Raw genomic sequence first — 23728 nt, forward strand, 5'->3', positions numbered from 1 at the left:
CAACAAGAAACACAGTCTTGATAGTGAGAAGACGTAAAGAGCAATTATTTAATGGCTCAAAGGGAGCACACATCAGATAACTAATAACCAGATTGAAGTCCCACTGGAGTATAATTAATGTAGTGGGAGGAAATAAGTGGGTGAGACCCTTCAGGAATCTACCATCAATAGGAGATTTAAAGAGAGATGATTGATCAGGCAACTCAGGAAAGGCTGAAATAGCACACAAGTAACCTTTAAGGGTGCCCAAGGCAGAGTCCTGCTGGGCTAAAGAAAGAATGAACAACAGAACCTTTGAAAGCAGAGCAGAGAGAGGATCAACAGATTAGCTGGAACACCATAAATTTATGTCAATTACAGGCGTATACCAGTTTGGTGGAGGGACGCCTGGCTGCCAAGATAACATCACAGACTGTGCGCAGAAGGTCAAAAGCTGTCAACTGGCGTCGCTCAATCTCCATGCATTGAAGGCGAAGATTGGAAGGGTTCGGGTGGAGGACCCTCCCCTACTGCTGCAACAGAAGATCCTCCCAAATAGGCAGTCTGACTGGAGGATCCGTGGCTATGCTCAGTAGCTCTGGATACCATACTCTTTGTGCCCAGTCTGGCGCCACGAGGATTACTTGGGCCCGGTAGTTCTTGATCTTCTTCAGAACTCTGGACAGAAGTGGTACAGGTTGGAAGGCGTAATGAAGGCCTGAGTTCCACTTGAGATGAAAATCGTCACTGAGCTAGTGCCACCTTGGAAACTCCAACACGCAAAACAACTGATATTGCACATTCTCTGCGGAGGCAAACAGATCTAACCAAGGCTCTCCCCACTGCTGAAAGAGACCTTGTGCCACCTCCGGATAGAGGTGCCATTCGTGATCGGCTATGCAAAGACAGCTGAGTTAATCTGCTCTGACGTTCACAGAGCCCGCCAGATGTTGAACCACCAGAGTAGCCATGTCCAGAGGCAGAGAGCTTCTTGACAAAGGGTCTAGGACCCCACACCGCCCTGTTTGTTGCAGAACCACATTGCTGTGATGTTGTCCGTGAACCCCTGCACCACTTTCCCTTTGGGAGAGGGAAGGAATGCTTTCAATGCTAGCCTGATCGCCCGGAGCTCCAACAGGTTGATTTGGAGCCCAGAATCCGCCGGAGACCAGAGGCCACTGATCTCTGCCTCTCCCATGTGGCCGCCCCATCCCAGGAGCAATGGATCTGTCAATACTGTGAGTTCTTGTTGGGGAAGGGAGAGGGATCTGAGTTTGACCCAATCTTGATTCAAAAGCCCCCACTGGAGATCTTTTGCAGACCCCTCCGAGATCTGGACCATGTCGGAGAGATTCCCCTGATGCTGTGCCCACTGGAACTTTAGATCCCACTGCAGAGCCATCACATGCTATCTGGCATGTGTCACTAGCAGGATGCAGGAGGCCATGAGGCCCAGCAGCCTCAGAGTCATTCTCACCGAAACTGAGGCTGAAATATCGGAATCACAGCCTTTATATCATGGACTCATTGTTCGGGGGGGGGGGATAGGCCCAAAAATGCACTGTGTCCAGAGCAGCTCCGATGAAAGGGAGCATTTGAGAGGGAGTCAGGTGTGACTTTGACATGTTTACAGTGAACCCCAGCTTGTGCAGGAGGTTTGGTGTAGTCTGAAGGTGAGAGACAACTTTCTGGGGCGTGTCCGCAATCAACAGCCAGTCATCGAGGTAGGGGAAGACAAAAACCCCTACCAGCGCAGATTCGCTGTCCCCACCGGCATAACTTTCGTGAACACCCGAAGGGCACTAGTAAGGGTGAAGGGAAGCACACTAAATTGAAAGTGATTGTGGCCTACTACGAATCGTAGATAACGACTGTGGGCAGGCAGGACGGGGATGTGGAAATAAGCGTCCTGCAAGTCCAACGCTATCATCCAGTCTCCTGGGTCCAGGACTGAGAGTACTTGAGCCATGGTGAACTTCTTGAACTTCCCCTTTTTGAGAAAGAGATTGAGGGTCCAAAGGTCTAGAATGGGACATAGTTCTTTGTCTTTTTTGGGCACCAGAAAGTAGACAGAATAACAACCACAGCCTACTTCGGGCACATGGACCCTCTCTATGGCTCCGTTGACCAAGAGAGCTGGGACTACCCTGAGGAGAAGTGCTAAATGATCCTCCAGTAACTGGCTGTATGATGGAGACATGGCGGGAGGTGACCTCTTGAAGGCGAGGGAATAGCCCCTTCGGATGATCTGCAAAACCCACCTGTCATTAGTGATAGATTTCCAGTAGGGCAGGTGATGGCTGATCCTGCCTCCAATTGGTCTGGAATGGGGGAACTGGACTAGGAAGGTTTGGATGCTGCAGCAGGGGTGGGGATGGGGGTGGACTGAGCAGACCTCTGGTTCCCTGTCCCACGAGGATGTGGGATTCTGCGTCCCAGGCCATGCAGGGGCTGAACAGAATGGGTGGCACAGTGGCTGGGGATGGGATGTGACAGGGTGCCCCTTCCGTAGGCACAAAAGGGAAGAAAGCTGGACTGTTCTGGGCGAGGGGCAGTTGAAAGGCCCAGCGACTGAGCCGTGGCCCAGGAGTCCTTGTACCTTTCAAGCACCAAGTCCGCCATGTCTCTGAATAGACGGGTGCCATTAAAAGGCATGTCCATAAGGGTCTGTTGGACATCCCCATAGAAACCAGATGTTCTCAACCAGGCATGGCACCTCAAGCCACCGTCGATGCAACCAATCTGCCTAGAGAGACGGTTGAGTCCTGCCCACATCGAATCGTAAACTTCGCCGCATCTCTCCCATAAGCTACTGCTGGAGAGATGATAGACCGGGCCTCCTCTGGTATCTGTGGCAGAACTTGCCCTGCCTAATCCCACAAAGAGTGCGGGTATAACGACCCATAAGGCATGCGGTGTTAATAGACCACAATGCCAGACTGGAGGAAGAAAATATTTTCTCACCTAGCTGGTCCAGTCTCTTTGATTCCCGGTCCAGTGGTCCGGAATAGAATGCGCAGAGGATGAGGGTGCCTGGAGGACAAGGCTCTCAGGCATTGGGTCTTGGGACAGGAATTTAGGGTCAGTCGGAGCAGGCTGATGGAGGTGAGCGATCGTCCTGTTCTCAGAAGCCCCTGTGCTGGGTCTGGTCCAGGTACCCAGAAGGACGTCTGTGAGGGCTTTATTGAAAGAGAAGAGGGGCTCAGATGTGGAAGCCCCTGGTTGAAGCATCTCCCTCAGGATATCGGACCTAACTTAAACAGTAGGTAGTTTGAGTCCGAAGACCTCTGCCGCCCTACTGACCACCATAAAATAAGTGGCTCCCTCTGCGGTAGCAGGAGGAGAAAGCACACCAGCATCTGAAGAAGTATCCAGACTACTGCCATCGCCCAGTTCCTGCACCCAGTCCATGTTGGGGTCATCCTGGTATTCATAAGGGTCCAGGTACCCCTCTGATCCTTCCCCAAATTCGGACCCACCAGAAAAGGGGTCCGAAATCGACCTGAGGTGACAAGGCCCTGTTGAAGATAGAGGCAGCAGCATCCAACGCCGTTTCGGCTCCGAATCTTCCAGGATGAGGATTGGGTTGATGTCGATCGTGGGCACAACCAAAGTCAGGAGCATCGACGATTAAGCCAGTGCCAGGGAAGGTCTCAATGGTATGGCTGGCGTCGCAAGGATCCAATAGCGGATCGGGAGCGACACTTGGGGCTGGAGCCAAAGCCACGGAGTGGAACCCAAAGGGCCCTCAACTGACCCCCAAGGCCCAAAGGCACCCCAGGGGGTGCGGACTTCCCAAAAATGAGGCACATGGCCTCATAAAATTCCTTTAATTGGGCAGGGGTCACCCCGGCTCCTGGAAAATCGGGGAGGTACGGAGCAGACCCAGAAGTAGGCTCCGCAGACGGAGGCCTCGAGCGTTGACGCTCCTCCTGCATCACATCAGCCAAGCGATGGGATGAAGTCGAAGGATGTCTGGTCTTCTCCGACTTCTTCTTCTTCTTATCTGAGTGACTCGAGGATTTTGAAGAAGACGAGTGGTGGTGGCTCTGTGAACGGACATGAGACCTTCCTCTCGAGCGAGACCAAGAGCGATGCGGAGTCGAGTGCCGGGCCACCATAAGCTTGAGAGATCACTCCCTTCGGGTGCCTGGCTTGACATTTGGATGACAACTTAAGGTCATTGTCGTGCTCGAGGTACCACAGACATACCCAGTGTGGATCCGTTACCGACATCATTTGATGACAGGTCTCAAACGGCTTGAAAATGGTCTTCGAGGACATCTCAGTGCACCAAAATATCACTAAAAATTCAACAAAACGGTTGACAACAGTAAAAAAGTGACCAGGGTAGCTCTCTCTGGATCAACGCATGCCGCAGAAAGAGAAGAACTGACGTCACAGTGCTAAGGGGGCATCTGTATAAGACTCCCCATGTCATCACGGCAACCACGCCAACAACGCCTGCTGAGTCGACCGACAGCACCTACCAACATGCAAGGGTACTGCTCGAAGAAAAATCTCAGAATCGAGTCTGACGACTGGAGAAATTCTAAGATAAGGAATCTGCAACTAGAAGTCTCTATCAGCGACTTTGATCAGCATTTGCTCTGGAGGATTCAAAGTTGAGCACCTGGGTGCTAGGTGATCCAGAAGGGGTGTGCAAAGAGCCTGGCCACAGGTGAGGCCCTGCAGTCAATTCCTGCTATTCATGGCCTAATCAAAGGATGGTTGGCCACAGGTGTAGAGTTGGGGACAGGATCTGGGCTTGGGGCAAGCCTATCGCCAAACCATTATTGTTTGTTAGATGCAGTGTCTGATGTGACAACATGCTTTGCACACACCCTCCACTGTGTATGTCAAAAAAGTCTGTTCATAGTGCATGTTGGCCACTGTTGAAGGGGTGGTTTTAGATTTTGGCCACACGTTAAGCCCTGTATCAATTTGCCCTAAGTGTGGCTGAAAATTGTATTCAATTGAGGTTTGATGTTTGCGCAGAGTTGTGTGCAGGGCTTTGCCTGAGGCTTAGCACTGAGTTTAAGTCCTGCTGTGGATTGGATGCAAAGTCCAGCAGGAGGATATGACTGGGATGTCATCATATGAATTGTGAGCAGTGCATAATGGGGTGAAAGTGATAGTTCATTAAATTATAACTGCCGTATTTCAATGTTTCTTGTTTTTTTAAAGTTAGCATGTGTCACATTTCAACACTTTAGCCGTTGTTTTCTTTCAGTGAATTTCTAGGGTTTTTTAAAATGTAAGCTAAAATCTTATTACCTTACCTAACTACAAGGTCACTTTAACCTTTGTTTTTTTCATAAAAATGCATATATACATTTATATCATTATTCACGGAAAAAACAAATGTTAAAGTGTCATTATAGGTAATAAGATTTTAGCTTATGCTTAAAGCTGTGAAAATAAACTGAAAACATCTATTAAAGTGAAGTTATGGTTAAGTGTTGTAATATCAAAAAAGCTAATGTTTAAAACCTAAATAAACCTGAACCCTGCATATACAGCTTATGACCACACATATTACATCACTTATGGCATGTTAAATGACACTATTGATGGCAGTAGTAATGACATCTCAAATCTGCTGTACTACTACTCTCCCCTTTATTTGTCATTTTAAGTGTAACTTCAGTACATGAGGACTTAGGCGGTCATTCTGACCCTGGCGGTCAAAGACCGCCAGGGCGGAGGACCGCGGGAGCACCGCCGACAGGCCGGCGGTGCTCCAATGGGGATTCCGACCGCGGCGGTAAAGCCGCGGTCGGACCGGCAACACTGGCGGTCTCCCGCCAGTGTACCGCCGCCCCATTGAATCCTCCAAGGCGGCGCAGGGGATTCCGACCCCCCCTACCGCCATCCAGATCCCGGCGGTCCGACCGCTGGGAACCGGATGGCGGTAGGGGGGGTCGCGGGGCCCCTGGGGGCCCCTGCAGTGCCCATGCCACTGGCATGGGCATTGCAGGGGCCCCCGTAAGAGGGCCCCTAAATGTATTTTACTGTCTGCTGCGCAGACAGTGAAATACGCGACGGGTGCAACTGCACCCGTCGCACAGCTTCCACTCCGCCGGCTCGATTCCGAGCCGGCTTCATCGTGGAAGCCTCTTTCCCGCTGGGCTGGCGGGCGGCCTGAAGGCGACCGCCCGCCAGCCCAGCGGGAAAGTCAGAATTACCGCCGCGGTCTTTCGACCGCTGAACGGTAACCTGACGGCGGGACTTTGGCGGGCGGCCTCCGCCGCCCGCCAAGGTCAGAATGAGGGCCTTAGTCTCCAAGTCTTGTGATGGTGGCTGCAACATTTTTTCTTCATGTTGTGGCCAGCCAATCAAATTCCTCAGGACCATAACGACCGATGGGGAAAAAAAAGGTCTTTTGAGAAACAAGGTAGCGCTGTTTTTTATTTGCAGTACAACAGGAATCACATGTGAGTCCTCCGGGACCAACCATCCAGAAATCACTATAATTTGAATAATTTCTCAAAAGTGACTGAACATATTTACAACTAATAATGTAAAGCACGCTTTTTAAGTCAAACTCTAACCTTCACCACAATTTGGTGTAATTCTGCTCATCCATTTCTTCTGTATTGCTTCCCAAAATGTCCTATGGGAAAACGTAGTTTTGCGCCCCCCGCTTGATGGATTACTTTCCAGAAAGAGTTGTATGTGATTTCATAGAATACAATTAAATACATGGAATACAATTACTGAGAAACCCTTTCATCTAAACTGTTTAATGGAAAATTTCAGAATGAATGGTGTTTTTGTTTTCGTAGAAACCAATCTATACCATGTCTTTTTGCTTGAAATTGGATTTTGAACGCCTATTTTTAAGTGTCTCTGCAACGGTTGCAGGCCTTACTTTCAGAAATAGTTTTATCAGAGATTTTTATGTCAGTGCTTTACTTCAGGGGACGTTATTTCATATTTACATATTTTACATTGCCAAACATTTACTTCAGATGCTTTTAATTCGCTGACCAATCACCATCCACTAACACCACCCATCTCTGGGCCCTCACAACCCCCAAACACCATCAATCTTTTACCCCAATACTCCTCAGCACACCTAAAATACACTCATTAAGCTTAAAGGCTCTATCTGCCCCAAATATGCACCATTCCTGAACTACAAAATTACTCACTATCCATAACTCAACAAGTTCCTGAACCCTAAAAACCCCTTTGTATGCCCAAACTCCTCAGGCCCCAAGCCCCAAAAAACACCTCGGAACAACCAAACTCAAAACCTTCACCAGCCTGAAACACCAGCCATCCATCACCCTAAACTACTCATCCTTGAACTCTAAAAACAACTTTCCACATCTAAACTCATCCCGTCCCTGAATCGTTAAAACCCCTCACCCCCCTAAACTCTACCCCATCCTGAGCCCTAAAAAACTGTTCAATACACCACAGCCGCTATGCAAAATTGAACCATAAAAACCTTCACAAGCTCTAAATTGCACCCATCCATGAAACCTAAAACCACTCAACACCCTTACACTTCACCCATCCCTAAAACCTAAAAAGACCCCACACACCTAATCACCACTCATCTATTAACCCCTAAAGACCTCTCATCACCCGTACACTCTACCCATCTGTGAAACGTAAAAACCCCTTTCAATGTCTGAACTCCAACTATTGCTGATCCCTAAAAAACCCTCACCACTGTCATCATTACCCATCACTGAACCCCACAGTAGTCCTAAACTCCATCCACGTTTAAAATAATTTTTTGTCTTTCCTTAAAATTGTCTTTCTTTAAATTTGATTTTCAATGATTTGGTGTTCTCCAATGTGGTTTCTCAGTTTTCGTTTTCCGTTAATTCTTGCACATAATCTAGGAAGGAGCTGGGGGTAGATGAACTTTTTTCAGAAAGTGTTGCACAGATTTATCAAAAGCCAAAGTTAACCAGAAAAACAACAAATACTAATCATAGGGAATCTATGGCCTAACTATAAATACACAGTGATGAACGCCACTGTGAACTTTTTCTACCAAAATGTTAGCGTTTGAAAACTAGGGGACTGAGAAAATGGATAGGTTGAGTAAACAGATGTGGAAAGGGAATTCTCTACTTATGTAGATGTCTCCCTCCTTAACTATTTTGGCCAATTTAAAAATACATTAGAACTCAAATGAATAAAAACCCATACTTCCCCTCACAGGCTTAATTAGCAGTGGGAAGATTCCGGCGACCCACGGGAGATTTCTTCTTGGCTTCCAGTGCAGGGTGAAGGCAAACAGCACTCAGAGCATGCACCACCAGGAAACAGTTGAGAAAGCCAGCAGGATAAGGCGCTACAATGTTGCTGGTAGTCTTCTTGCTACTTTGTTGCAGTTTTGCAGGCGTCCTGGAGCAGTCAGCGGTCGATCCTTGGCAGAAGTCGAAGAGAGAAGTGCAGAGGAACTCTGGTGAGCTCTTGCATTCATTATCTGATGCAAAACTCACAAGAGAGACCCTAAATAGCCCTCAGAGGAGGACTGGCTACAGTGAGAGGTAAGCACCTATCAGGAGGGGTCTCTGACATCACCTGCTGGAGCTGGCCACTCAGAGGTCTCCATTGTGACCTCACACCTCTGCATTCAAGATGGCAGAGGTGTGGGACACACTGAAGAAGCTCTGGGCACCGCCCCTGGGGAGGTGCTGGTCAGGGGAGGGTCACTCCCCTTTCATTTGTCCAGTTTCACGCCAGAGCAGGGCTGGGGGGATCCCTGAACCAGTGTAGACTGGTTTATGCAAGGAGGGCACCATCTGCGCCCTTCAAAGCATTTCCAGAGGCCAGGAGAGGCTACTCCTCTCAGGCCCTTAACACCTATTTCCAATGGGAGAGGGTGTAACACCCCCTCTCAGAGGAAATTCTTTGTTCTGCCTTCCTGGGACTGGGTTGCCCAGGCCCCGGGGGGGGGGGCAGAAACCTGTCTGAGGGTTGGCAGCAGCGGTAGCTGCAGAGAAAACCCCAGGGAGCTAGTTTGGCAGTACCCGGGCTCTATGCTGGAGCCCTGGGGATGCATAGAATTGTATCCCCCAATACCAGAATGGTATTGGGGTGACAATTCCATGATCCTAGACATGTTACATGGCCATGCTCGGAGTTACCATTGTGACGCTACATATAGGTATTGACCTATATGTAGTTCACACGTGTAATGATGTCCCCGCACTCACAAAGTCCGGGGAATTTGCCCTGAAAAATTTGGGGGCACCTTGGCTAGTGCCAGGGTGCCCTCACACTAAGCAACTATGCACCTAACCTTCACTAAGTGAGGGTTAGACATATAGGTGACTTATAAGTTACTTAAGTGCAGTGTAAAATGTCTGTCAAATAACGTGGACGTTACTTCACTCAGGCTGCAGTGGCAGTCCTGTGTGAGAATTGTCTGATCTCCCTATGGGTGGTGAAAGAAATGCTGTAGCCCATAGGGATCTCCTGGAACCCCAATACCCTGGGTACCTAGGTACCATATACTAGGGAATTATAAGGGTGTTCCAGTGTGCCAATCAGAATTGATAAAATTAGTCACTAGCCTGCAGTGACAATTTTAAAAAGCAGAGAGAGCACAAACACTGAGGTTCTGGTTAGCAGAGCCTCAGTGATACAGTTAGGCACCACACAGGGAACACATATAGGCCACAAACTTATGAGCACTGGGGTCCTGGCTAGCAGGATCCCAGTGACACATATCAAACACACTGACAACATAGGGTTTCCATTATGAGCACTTGGGCCCTGGCTAGCAGGATCACAGTGAGACAGTAAAAACATCCTGACATATACTCACAAACAGGCCATAAGTGGGGGTAACAAGGCTAGAAAGAGGCTACCATCCTACACTACACTTTTACATTGGTCCTGGATGTAGGAGATTGTGTATGCGGTATAGCTATGTGCCACATTAGTGTAGGCATAGTGCACCTATGTGTATGTACAGACCTAAGTAAGTGTGACATAGTGAGTGACAGTGTAATGTAAGTGAATACAAGTATATGTTGGAATGTGAAGTGGCAATACATTCTTTGAATATGCTTGATTCTACATTGTCCTGACTCATTCTCTATTTGCACTCCAGTTGTTTGCAGTTGCGTTTCATCAGTCTGAGATCTTCTGTGTACCACTTGGCCTGACAATTGCGAGGTTCTTGTTGTGAGTGGTGGGGGTAGAAGTCAGTCTAGCTCTGTTGGCCCCCAGGATGAGTCCCACAGTGAAGTGTTCTTCCTGAAGATCACTATTTCTCACTGGTACTTTCTTCCAATATTTTCCATTAACATTTATAACATCCTTATTAGTAGGAGTGCTGCTTTTGTCCTCCTGAATTGTCTTCCAAGTGGAGGGAAAGTACAGGACATTCTAATAGCAATTTGCCATTCACAACCCCCTAACGGGTTCTGAGAATCAATTTGTATTTATTTTTGTTTTGTTTCAGGGAAAATGTATCTTTCCTACCCCCTCTATTCTAATATATTTTATCACATGAAAGATATTTTTCTTTTGTGTGGTGACATATTTTGGCTGGAAAACACCAGTGACTCAAAACATTGACCTAATTATGAATATGATTTAGATTGTATCCTCCCAGCTTGAAAGGAAAAGTGCATTAGGGATCAAGAAAGGGTGGTTCAGATGAGGAGGTATAGAAGATACATTCCAGAGGCGTATGGAGCATGAATGAAACCATAAATGATTGGACACAGGGAAGGGGGGAAAATAGTCAGTAACAAGTTGAGGAGAAGATGGTGGACTGGTGAGGGAGGACATTTTCTTTAGTCAAATGATGGTCGATAGCGGGGCAGCAAGTTATGGTGTCCTACCCCCAGACCAGCTAGAGCTCTGACCCAGTGCATGGTCAGAGATCCTTAACCCAGCCAAGTGGGGCAGCCTTACTGGTGCCTATGTGACCACTACCCTGGGACTTTGCGACATGACTGACCAGAGAATGGAACCCAGGGCCAAGGTCTAGGGCCAAGGTTTTATACACCCGGGTCAGCCAAAGCTTTGACCTAAGGCCTGGTCAGACCTTCTTAACCCACCCAAGCACTGGACCCTTCACAGACTTAAGGGACACCATCCTGTGCACTTGGCAACACAGAACCTAGAGAATGGTGTCAATTGCTGGGTACATTCACTCCCCAGGCCATACAGAGCTCTGACATGGGGCTTGGTCAAAGTGTCTTAATCTGGCCAAGCAGAGGAGACTTCTGTGGGCCTGCAGGACCCTGTCTTGGTCTCTATTTGACACAGACAGTTGCAGAATGGAGCCCAGGGCAGGAGGCATCCACCCTCAGCCAACCAGAGCTTTTATTCCTATCCTGACCTAGCAGGGGAGCCATCCCAAGGCCTCCAGACTCTGTCATGGGCTCTCTAAGTGACACCTCAGGCTGGCAAGGAAAGCCCAGGGCTGAGGTTCTTGTAACCCAGCCCTGATGGATCTTTGACCCTGTGGAGCCCGTCCCATTTGGGTCAGAAGAGCTGAAAACAGTCCCACCGGAGTTCTGAAAAGGGGCAGGTCAGGCCTTCTTATCCTGGCAATAAATGGGAACCCTTCATCGGGCATGCAGAAGCCCAACCCAGGCACTCTTAGATTTGAGGGTCTGGCTCATGGACACCAGTCCCCTGGGTCCTCCACCCAAGCCTGCCAGAGCTTTTGCCCGCAGCCTGGTCAGGTCTTTTCTGCTCAGTGAACCATGGAAGCCCTTCTCATTCACTCTGAAACACAGTGGTCCAGCGCATGAAGCTCAGGTGAGCACCCACGAATTCTGGTCTTGGCCCCTGATAGAGCTTTCCAGTTCTCTGAGAACCATTTGATCACTTGTATTGGGCTTCCAGGAACCTTACACCATTCAGTGAAAGCAACTAGATGGACAGCATGATATCAACACTCTTACTCTACTAATACAGAAAAAGTACACTAACCCTTCTTATAATCAGTACACATCAAGGGCCATATTTACCAGGTCAATGGTGCAGGGGCACAGCAAGTGCCTTGCTGCACTGCCTTGAGCCATCGGGAAAGGGCAGAAATGCGCAGTATCTACAAGATACACTACATTTCTGTCCTGTCCCCCTGCCCTGGTGGACAAATTGCTGCCATGTGCCAACTCAGGCACCCTTGCACCATGTCTAAAGTATTTATGCAGTACCAAAATGGTAATATAGTGGGAAAACCAAGCAATAAAAATGTCAAACTCAATTAAAAAACTAGAGTAAATTTAATGAGTACATTAATAGCAAAACAACAAAAATCCAATAAGGGGAACCAGAGATATGATTTTGTTTTTAATTTTAAATGAAAATAGCACCTAAAAATGCAAAGTGCTAATGAGAGTGGACATTTGTGGTACATTGGAACATCTGGCGCAATTTGAAGTGAGCACGATGGAGCCCAAATTAGATACTTCAGCCAGGTTTGCCCAGTTAGAGGTTTCACCTTCAGGTTTAGTATTTTTTCTGGAAGTCAAAGTCTTTCAGTGGGGCAAGGCTGTAGGCTGCAACCAAGGGGATCTTGATGAAATCAGATAGGTGCCGGACAAGGTACTGCTGAAACGATTGGTTCTGGCAGGAAAAGCAAGAGAAATTCAGATTTCACACCTAGAGAATTTCGTGAGTGGGAAGGGGTGACTCCTGGCCCTACCTTAACCACTGAGATAAAAGCTCACAGTGGTTAAACTACCTTTTTTGCCGCAGTTCCTGTTTGCCCCATTAAAAGTGATCCAACAGTGCCCCTTACTCCCAAGTTCCAATCTTGAAAATTGATCTCCCCTTTTGCAGAGCCTCTGTCCCCACCCAGGAGTGTGGCCAGGGCAATGAGCATTCTCCCTGAATCGTTAAAACCCCTCACCCCCCTAAACTCTACCCCATCCTGAGCCCTAAAAAACTGTTCAATACACCACAGCCGCTATGCAAAATTGAACCATAAAAACCTTCACAAGCTCTAAATTGCACCCATCCATGAAACCTAAAACCACTCAACACCCTTACACTTCACCCATCCCTAAAACCTAAAATGACCCCACACACCTAATCACCACTCATCTATTAACCCCTAAAGACCTCTCATCACCCGTACACTCTACCCATCTGTGAAACGTAAAAACCCCTTTCAATGTCTGAACTCCAACTATTGCTGATCCCTAAAAAACCCTCACCACTCTCATCATTACCCATCCCTGAACCCCACAGTAGTCCTAAACTCCATCCACGTTTAAAATAATTTTTTGTCTTTCCTTAAAATTGTCTTTCTTTAAATTTGATTTTCAATGATTTGGTGTTCTCCAATGTGGTTTCTCAGTTTTCGTTTTCCGTTAATTCTTGCACATAATCTAGGAAGGAGCTGGGGGTAGATGAACTGTTTTCAGAAAGTGTTGCACAGATTTATCAAAAGCCAAAGTTAACCAGAAAAACAACAAATACTAATCATAGGGAATCTATGGCCTAACTATAAATACACAGTGATGAACGCCACTGTGAACTTTTTCTACCAAAATGTTAGCGTTTGAAAACTAGGGGACTGAGAAAATGGATAAGTTGAGTAAACAGATGTGGAAAGGGAATTCTCTACTTATGTAGATGTCTCCCTCCTTAACTATTTTGGCCAATTTAAAAATACATTAGAACTCAAATGAATAAAAACCCATACTTCCCCTCACAGGCTTAATTAGCAGTGGGAAGATTCCGGCGACCCACTGGAGATTTCTTCTTGGCTTCCAGTGCAGGGTGAAGGCAAACAGCACTCAGACCATGCACCACCAGGAAACAGTTGAGAAAGCCGGCAGGATAAGGCGCTACAATGTTGCTGGTAGTCTTCTTGCTACTTTGTTGCAGTTTTGCAGGCGTCCTGGAGCAGTCAGCGGTCGATCCTTGGCAGAAGTCGAAGAGAGAAGTGCAGAGGAACTCTGGTGAGCTCTTGCATTCATTATCTGATGCAAAACTCACAAGAGAGACCCTAAATAGCCCTCAGAGGAGGACTGGCTACAGTGAGAGGTAAGCACCTATCAGGAGGGGTCTCTGACATCACCTGCTGGAGCTGGCCACTCAGAGGTCTCCATTGTGACCTCACACCTCTGCATTCAAGATGGCAGAGGTGTGGGACACACTGAAGAAGCTCTGGGCACCGCCCCTGGGGAGGTGCTGGTCAGGGGAGTGGTCACTCCCCTTTCATTTGTCCAGTTTCACGCCAGAGCAGGGCTGGGGGGATCCCTGAACCAGTGTAGACTGGTTTATGCAAGGAGGGCACCATCTGCGCCCTTCAAAGCATTTCCAGAGGCCAGGAGAGGCTACTCCTCTCAGGCCCTTAACACCTATTTCCAATGGGAGAGGGTGTAACACCCCCTCTCAGAGGAAATTCTTTGTTCTGCCTTCCTGGGACTGGGCTTAAATTTTCACCTTCAGGTTTAGTATTTTTTCTGGAAGTCAAAGTCTTTCAGTGGGGCAAGGCTGTAGGCTGCAACCAAGGGGATCTTGATGAAATCAGATAGGTGCCGGACAAGGTACTGCTGAAACGATTGGTTCTGGCAGGAAAAGCAAGAGAAATTCAGATTTCACACCTAGAGAATTTCGTGAGTGGGAAGGGGTGACTCCTGGCCCTACCTTAACCACTGAGATAAAAGCTCATAGTGGTTAAACTACCTTTTTTGGCACAGTTCCTGTTTGCCCCATTAAAAGTGATCCAACAGTGCCCCTTACTCCCAAGTTCCAAGCTTGAAAATTGATCTCCCCTTTTGCAGAGCCTCTGTCCCCACCCAGGAGTGTGGCCAGGGCAATGAGCATTCTCCCCTTGTGTGGTCACTTTGAACTCTGTGATCAGGTCCAACCTCCACACCCCACTGGGTTTGGTGGTTGCCTCAATGGGCAAACAAAACCTGGGTTTTCCAGGTGTCACCTAACATTTGCTTGTGATAGGGGAGGCTCCTTTGAAATAAATGAAGTTCCTGGGCACATCCAAACTGGTCTTCTGGCCAGGGAAAAAAAAACACCTTCCCACACTCAAGTCACTGTCTCTATTTTGGGAGCAGTTTTCACAGTTCATCGCGACTAATCACTCACTGGACTACTGTTGGAGAGCCAATGCAGATAAGCCTCCAGGAGCTTCATGCAGGGAAAAAGCAATTATCTAAAAGTTACTTTACCTTAATATTTATTGAAATCTAACTTTACCCGTAAATTGGGCTTTTAATAAATAATAAAATGAGAGCTTTAATCATATTTCTAGCTGGTCCCAAACGAGGGAGAGCAGAATTCATATGTAATCCCAGCTCCCATTGTTTTCTATAAGACAACCAGAGTCTTCCTATAGTGAAAATAGCTTTTGGATGCTGGTCTCTGCAAGGACATGCTAGCTTTAGATTTCTACATGTGTTACTTTAAAATACCTTGCACCCTACCTTGTAGGCTTCACTGACTACATGTGGATGGTATATTAATATTTAAAAGGAAGGGGTTCTCCTGTCAAAAGAGTTGACATGTTGCACTGCAGATTTTACACTCCAGTAGTCAGGCTACACATGGTAGGCCTGACGCCATGTTTGACCTGTCACTGCAGTGGATGGCACAATAGGTACTACTGTTTACAAGTGCCAATTAACTTCCAGGCCCTGGGTGCACTTTTGACACCGTATACTAGGGACGTATATGTGAATTAAATGTGCCAAGTGGGAATACGTCAATTCACTATGTTTAAAGGGGATTCGCAGTTCCTTCACTACTGGTTAGCAGTGTTAAAGTCCCAGAGTTCTAAAGCCATCAAAGCAGAAAGGGAGCAATTCTGTGAGGGCACCACAAATTTCTTCAATGAATTTCTGTTTTGTTTTTCTTTTATTACATTCAGCCAACTCAGGGGTTCGTCACAAGGTCTGGTCAGATTTGTTCTTCATATTCAGACAACTGTTCCACTTTGCCTGTGAGCAGCAGGGAGTTGGCTGCAGGGCCTGATCTGAGGCCAGGCTGTGCCCCCTACCCCATTGTGGTTGGGTGTCAACCTCCCGATGTGCATGGCCTTGAGTAATGGGGTGTTGGCTGCAGGCCTTGGTTTCAGGCCAGAAACTGCAGCCAGCTCTGCCACGAATGGCCAACCCCATTCTATGCACAGCCATTACTTGTCAAATGCTGATCTTAAAGGTTAAAAAGAGCTGTTTCTAGCAGTTTCCTGAATTTTGGTTCTGACTCAGATTTCCTTATATGCTGACAGAGCTTGGCAACTAGGAAAAAGAAGGACCATCTTCCACTTCTAGTTTTCATGATCCTGGGTACTCTGAACAGTTGCTGAAAAGGTGGAGTGCTGTGATCTGGTGGTTTCATAAGGGGTAAGTAGTCTTTGAATCAGTCTGGAACCCTTTTCATACATCACTCAATTGGCCAGGCAAAGTGCCTTAAAATTAATCCTTTATAGCTTTTACTCTCTTAGTTTTTCGAATTCATATTGTCTCACTTATATAGGGGCTCATTCTGACCCAGGTGTTGTGGTCAACCCTGTAGGGCAGGTGCCTCCAACCAGTTGATCACGAGCTACTAGTAGCTCCCAGACCTCTTCAGAGTAGCTCACAGCTTGGAGTTAATTTTTAAATAAACACAAGGTCACATTTTTCCTTTTTAAGTTAAGGGAAGGCTATGTTTATTTAACATTAGTATCACCAGGCTGCAAATAGCAGGGCCTGATAAGGAGCAGTGCTGGAGTCAGATGCATGACCCAGGTCACAGAGGTGAATAACTGAAGCACTAAGGTATTTAACTCTTAAATAAAAGTCCTTGTCAACTCAGTATTAGACATGAGAAAAAAATAATGTTTTTCAATGCTTATAAATTGGAGAAAATGAAAATAAAAAGTTAACTTATAATTAAGTTACCTTTTCATTTTAATTTTCCCAAATTGTTTTTCAAAGTGTTGCATTTACAAACAGCAGACCTCTTGCTCCCAGTGGCCATTAGAACATTGTGGCCCTAGTGAAAGTATTTTGTTCAATCCATAGCATCTGGCTCTATGAACATTAGGATTAAAGTCAAGGAAATTTGCAGTGGGGGTGTCTGGTAATAATGCTCCTTGTTTAGCCTTTGGTAACTCGCAAAGCTTTTTATTGATCAGAAGTAGCTCTTGCTACAGAGAAGATTGGAGACCGCTGCTGCAGGGTGTGTAACTTACCGGCTGCTTTGCTTACTGCGCAGTCCGTTCTCAGTTTCAGATCTCAGAATGACTACCATATTTTTTTCTTATTTGCAAATATGCAAATTCGAGTTTTATGGCATGTTCTGCATGTCGGACCAGATTTACCTCGAAAAATGTGTGGCAAACAACTTTGGGATGGGCAAGTAACACTCGAGTCATAATTTTAATTTTAGTGCAGGTGAAAATTAATGTGCCTTTTTGCCCTCTTACCTACCGCTTTTCGGCCTCTTTCTCCTTATATTTAATTTCCCCATGGCCACTTCTCATTTCTCCTTCAGGCAGTTGTTTCCAAGAATTGTAAAAATCACCGCTTTCTGGGAATTAACTTATTAGAAAAAGCCCCAAAGCCTATTTGCCTTATGGCCTTGGAGCTGCAGTCAAATCGCAGCAGTCAAGCCCTTCACTTAAGGACGATCTTTGAAAAAACCGACGCTGTAATTGGAGAGGAACTCGGTGGTCGTGCTGTTTTGTTTCCATGGCAAGGACCCAGAACAAACTTTTATTTTCTTCTGTTAACTTGCTGCAGAAATAAATCATTCTGACCAAAGAAGGTGTTTTTAGATCGAAATCTGCTCAGTGTGGCAGGAGGAATGATGCATAGAGAATATAAAGTTAAGTAAAAATTCTTCTCTGGAATCCCCAGTCAGTTTCAGCAAGGAGCTGGCCAAAGGTGCAGTTCTACCCCTTCGGGCTGTTGACATGCCTTCACTTTCCTTTTGCCCTGATCTTGTGGGTTTTTTAGACCCTAGGTGGCCAGTTTGGTGTTTGATAAGCTACTAGTAACGGCCCATTGACTTGAATGAATCTGTTTTCTTCCTTGCAAGAGTGAGCAGGCCTTGGTGTATGGGGAGAGAAAAAAACACACAGCAGGCATTTGCAATGCAACGGGTCTCGCATTTGTGAGAGTTAGAGCTATTGGCATTGTAAATGATAATCTTTTTTACCTATGTGTTTTGTTTTGTAGTGCTGTGGATGTAAGCGATGTGTAGTGGAATTATGGTGGTCACTACAACCCTGGCGGACGGTGTTAAAGCGGTGGTAAAACCGCCAACAAGCCGGCGGTAAAAAAATTTGAATTATGACCGTGGAACGACACACTCCACGAGGAACGACGACACCATGGAGCCGGAACTCCATATTCTGCCAGCGATAGTCTTCCTGCTCCTATACGAGGATCATCAACGCCGGCGGCGAAGACCACGGTGAGTACTGCACCTACGACATAGGGGAGGAGGGAGGCAAAAACACAGGGACACACACAACCAACATCCCAACCCCCACCCAGACCCTCACCCACTACAACACACACACCAATGCATATCTATACATTACAGTAGCACCCCCCAACCCCACTGGAAGAATGCAAAGACAAAAGGAAATGAGTTGAACCATTGTAATATATCAAAATACAGTAAGCAAATATATACATATATATATATATATGAAAGAAAAGATGTCCTGATCTGCGTGTTACGGCGCACTTAATTCTCCGGTGGTGCTGGTTTGAGGCAGGACAACCATATTTTCAAAAAACAAGATTCTCTTTCTGTTTTAGCAAGAGAAAACCGCACTCTGTCGTTGTGCCAAAAATACCTTAACTTTTAATACATTAGTGAGATCATAAACAAACAAACAGGAATCCCCTGACGCGTTTCGGTCTCACCAGACCTTGTTCACAGGTGTTTCCTGTGTGCTAATTTCGGCGCTTAAAATAAAGTACTCCAAAGTAACAGAAAAAATACTCAAGTTACACCACTTATCAAGAGTTACTCCATAACATCACTAAATATATATACTTTAACAAAGAAAAATTAAACGTTTTTCTATATACATATTTACCAAATTGTAACAGTGTTTTGACTACAATCCAAGGTGTTTTTCACTGAGTTCCACATTGCATTCTGGTATATGTAGTTTATAGCATTTCATTCAATCAAATTATTTTTAAATATATGTCATAAAATCTTGTTTCAGCGACTAATGGAGACTTCAAAACAATTTCTGAGGTGTGTTAACAAAATATAGGGGCCCTCATTAGTTTTTAATTTATATTCACATTGGATTCACATTGGATTCATATTTATGTATTGCATGTTACCTACAATAGCACAATCCCCAAAGTTTCTTTTAAACAAGGCCCTCGCTAAATCCTGCACCTCTGATGGAAGAAAATTAATGTTTGGGTATTATTCCTTCAGTCAATTTATATTGATAGCACCAAAATTGTATGTCTATCTGACAAATGACAACGGGAAAGAAAGCATCTTATCAATTGGTGGAAATGACATAAAATAAATGAATGGCAACATCTTATGAGCTATGACAACTCTTATAGGTGTACAAATAACTCCTCATCCTGGTTTAAACCTAGCGGGGGAGAGATCGGATATCAAGTATATGTCTGGATTCTAGTTGACGCAATTTCTTTTCTCTGTCACCACCGCGTTCTGATTTTAGTACCTGATCAATTACATAGAATGTCATGAGTTCCCACTTGCTATCATGTTTCTGTTCCATATGTCTCGCTGTTGCATAGCTCCTATCTATATTGATAGTTGCTCGAATATGTTCTAAAATTCGCATTTAGTCTCACATATGGTACTGCCAACATATTTCAACCCACAAGGACATTCAATCACATATACTGTGAATCGACTTTTACAGTTCAAGTGCTTACGTATCACTCTCTCCATGCCAGTATTTGTTGAGTACTCTTTCTTATTCACCCCAATTTTACATGCCTTACAGCTGCTGCACTTCCAAAAGCCAGTTTTCTGTAACCAGTTTGCTTTTGTAGTTTGGAAATGGCTGTGCGATAATTTATCCCTTAAGTTTGCTGTTCTTCTGTATTAAAAGTTAAGGTATTTTTGGCACAACGACAGAGTGCGGTTTTCTCTTGCTAAAACAGAAAGAGAATCTTGTTTTTTGAATATATATATATATATATATATATATACACATTAAACAAAATATACACCACGATTAGTAGTGCAGGTAATGCAACATTCATTGTCCGTGGACCACTGGGCCCAAAAAGCATGGGCGAGGACCACACAAGATACCTGATCAAAACGGAGAGAACACTGCAGGGGCATCAGATAGAAATACAACAGGCACCTCAGGGGGAAGGGGGGGCACCTCAGCCGGATGAGTGCACCACGCCAGATCCACAAGGGGGCTCCATGCCCATTGATGTATCCTGTGGAGTGCAAAGCCACAGTCTCTCAAGTCTCTGCAGTGGGTGGGTTGCCCACTGTACCATCCGGGGGAGTGCAAAGCCACAGTCTCTCAAGTCTCTACAGTGGGTGGTTTGCCCACTGTACCATCCTGGGGAGTGCGAAGCCACAGTCTCTCAAGTCTCTGCAGTGGGTGGTTTGCCCACTGTACCATCCTGGGGAGTGCAAAGCCACAGTCTCTCAAGTCTCTGCAGTGGGTGGGTTGCCCACTGTACCATCCTGGGGAGTGCAAAGCCACAGTCTCTCAAGTCTCTGCAGTGGGTGGGTTGCCCACTGTACCATCCTGGGGAGTGCAAAGCCACAGTCTCTCAAGTCTCTGCAGTGGGTGGGTTGCCCACTGTACCATCCTGGGGAGTGCAAAGCCAGAGTCTCTCAATTGGATAACAGTCTCCACTGGTACTGGAGGGGGACTGGTGCCCAGAGTGCAGCACACACCCTGTGACGGTCCCAGTTGCGTCACTGCCCCTTCCGCAAATGGGCTAGCGGTGCATTCCATGGCGGTCTTTGCCCTGTTCAGAGGTCCCTGGCCTGTTCAGCGGTGCTTGCATTGCCAGTGTCAGACATGTTCAGCAGTGCATTCCATGGCGGTCTTTGCCCTATTCAGCGGTCCCTGGCCTGTTCAGCGGTGCTTGCGTTGCCAGTGTCAGACCTGTTCAGCGGTGCATTCCATGGCGGTCTTTGCCCTGTTCAGCGGTCCCTGGCCTGTTCAGTGGTGCTTGCCAAGGCGGTCCTTCATTGCCCAGCAGGGCTGTGGCTGGCGGTCCTTCATGGGTCAGCTGGGCTGTGGCTTGCGGGCCCTCCTGGCCAGCTGGGCTGTGGCTGGCGGTGGCCTCCTGGCCAGTGACAATGGGTCTGGCCTCCTGGGCAGTGACTCTGGCGGTGGCCTCCTGGCCAGTGACGATGGGGCTGGCGGTGGCCTCCTGGGCAGCGGGGATGATGGCGGTCCTCTCCGCCGTGCTGCTCCTCCCAGACTTTGGAGATTTCTTCTGCCCCTTCCCCACCTTGAGAGGAGTCACAGCTGAGTCGACACTCTCCCCGGGACCCTTGTGAGCGGCTTTGCTGGCTGGAGTCTTCCCCCTCTCCCGCCGGGCACTGTCCAACTTCTGGTGCTTCACAAGGGGGGACTGGCTGTGCTGTGGCTCCGTGCCACACTGGCTGTCCTGGTGGCCGGTGCACTCCACATACCTGTAACAACAGGCACCACTGGTCCCGGAGATTTTTTGGCTGAGGTGCTAGTACGGGACCTATGAGTTGGACGGGGGGGGGAAATAGGTTAAGGTGGGCAAGGAAAAGTTTTTGGGAGACACTGGTACGGGTAGATGGAGGGGGTTTGGGAGTGGAGGAAGAGGTGGTGGTTGTAGGAGGTGTAAGTTTTGTAGATTTGGGTGCAGGTGCATGGGCTGGAGACTGTTGTGAGGTGGATGGCTGTTGGGTGAGTGTGTGCCTGCGTTTGTGTATCTTGGGAGGGGGCGTCACAGACACACTGGGAGAGGACACAGGGGATGTGTAAATGGGAGTGGGGGTGGTAAGTGCACGTGAGCGGAGTGTGCTGGTGGATGTTCTGGTGCGGGGCCTAGTGGCTGTAGTGGTAGTGCATGCAGGTGTGAGTGTAGACGAGACTGGGAGGGAGGAGGGAGACGACGAGGAGGGGGACACAGTGGAGGCAGTGGATGTTGGTGTGTCTGTATGTGTGTGATGCTTGCGTGAGTGCCTGTGGGATGTGTGGTGCTAATGTTTGCCTGAGCTTCCCTTGTGTGTTGACGTGTGTGCATGCTGGTCTGTAGGTGTGCTTGGGATAGGCTGAGGTACAGGGGATTGGGTCGGGGTGGAGGAAGTTGGAGGGGGGAGGCTAGACACAGGGACAATGGCTGCCATCAGTGCTGAGGCCAGAGTTTGCAGGGTTCGATGAAGGGCAGCCTGACCAGAAAGAATGCCCTCCAGGAATGCATTTGTGTGTTGCAATTACCTTTCTACACCCTGGATGGCATTCAAAATGGTAGACTGCCCAACAGTGAGTGATCTGAGGAGGTCAATGGCCTCTTCACTGAGAGCAGCAGAGGTGACAGGGGAAGGGGCTGAGGTGCCTGGGGCGAAGGTGATGCCCACCCGCCTGGGTGAGTGGGCACGGGGCAAAGGCTGAGGGGCTGCTGGGAGGGCGATGCTGGTAGGGGGGGGTGGCGGCTGTACCTGTAGAAGTGGGGGGCACAGATGTTGCCGCCACCACAAGGGAGCTCCCATCGGATGACGAGTCCGTGTCGCTGGTTGCAGATCCTGTGACCGCTGTGGTGCTCCCCTCGCCCTCTGTCCCACTGGTGTATTCTGAGTCTGTGGTGTGGCCTTCCATGGCCATGTGGGATGCAGCTCCCTCGTGCTCCGGTGCCACTGTACCTCCGCCTGATGATGCTGATGCACACAAGAACATGGAGACCACAAAAAGGGGGGGGGGGACGACAGAAGAAAGACAGGTTGAGTGCATGGCTTACTGCTACCGTTGGCGGACAATACAGACACAGCAGCCCCCTGCTCTATGTCGCGCTGTTGGGCTCTACAGATGCAATTCTTGGGATAAGGCCTACATGGCTATGGTCGACATGTGCACACATAGATGACACAGGGGCATGAATAGCTGTACTTGGCACTCTACAGGGGTGGGGTGCCACATGGCCTGCATTACGGAGGGGCCTCGCCTACGGAACTCGCCCTGGCCTAGGGAAACCCACTGCCCTCCTCCCCCACCCAGACACCTTCACTGCGTGCAAAGTCCGCTGAATGATGTTTTACTCAACCCCTTGTGCCCTCAAGCGCCCATCCAACTCAGGGTAGGCCACCGCTAGGATCCGGAACATCAGGGGGGTGATGGTTCGACGGGCACCCCTCCCACGTTGGGAGGCCATCCCCAGCTGAGCCTCCGCCATCTTCTTGCTCCAGCGGCGAATGTCCTCCCATCTTTTCCGGTAGTGGGTGATCCGTCTGTGGTGGACCCCCAGGGTTCGGACGTCCTTGGCGATGGCACGCCAAATATCCTTCTTCTGGTGGGCGCTGACCTACATGACATGTACAGGGGAAGAAGAGAAGTCATTAACAACTGCCCCGTCTAAGTGAGTGGCCCACATCCCTACCCTTGTCATGTGGCACATGCATTCACAGTCCTTCATGCACGCAGAACTGTGCCCCCTTCATTCTTACAACCAGCCCTCTCCACACAGGCATAGCCCATACAACATGCTCCCTGTGTACTTACCTGTTGGTCTGGAGGACCGTAGAGTGGCGTGTACTGGGGGATGACCCCGTCCCGAGCTTCTCCAACTCCTCTGCAGTGAAGGCAGGGGCCCTTTCCCCA

The sequence above is a fragment of the Pleurodeles waltl genome, chromosome 2_1 (assembly GCF_031143425.1).
Source record: "Pleurodeles waltl isolate 20211129_DDA chromosome 2_1, aPleWal1.hap1.20221129, whole genome shotgun sequence".
NCBI classification, from domain to species: domain Eukaryota; kingdom Metazoa; phylum Chordata; class Amphibia; order Caudata; family Salamandridae; genus Pleurodeles; species Pleurodeles waltl.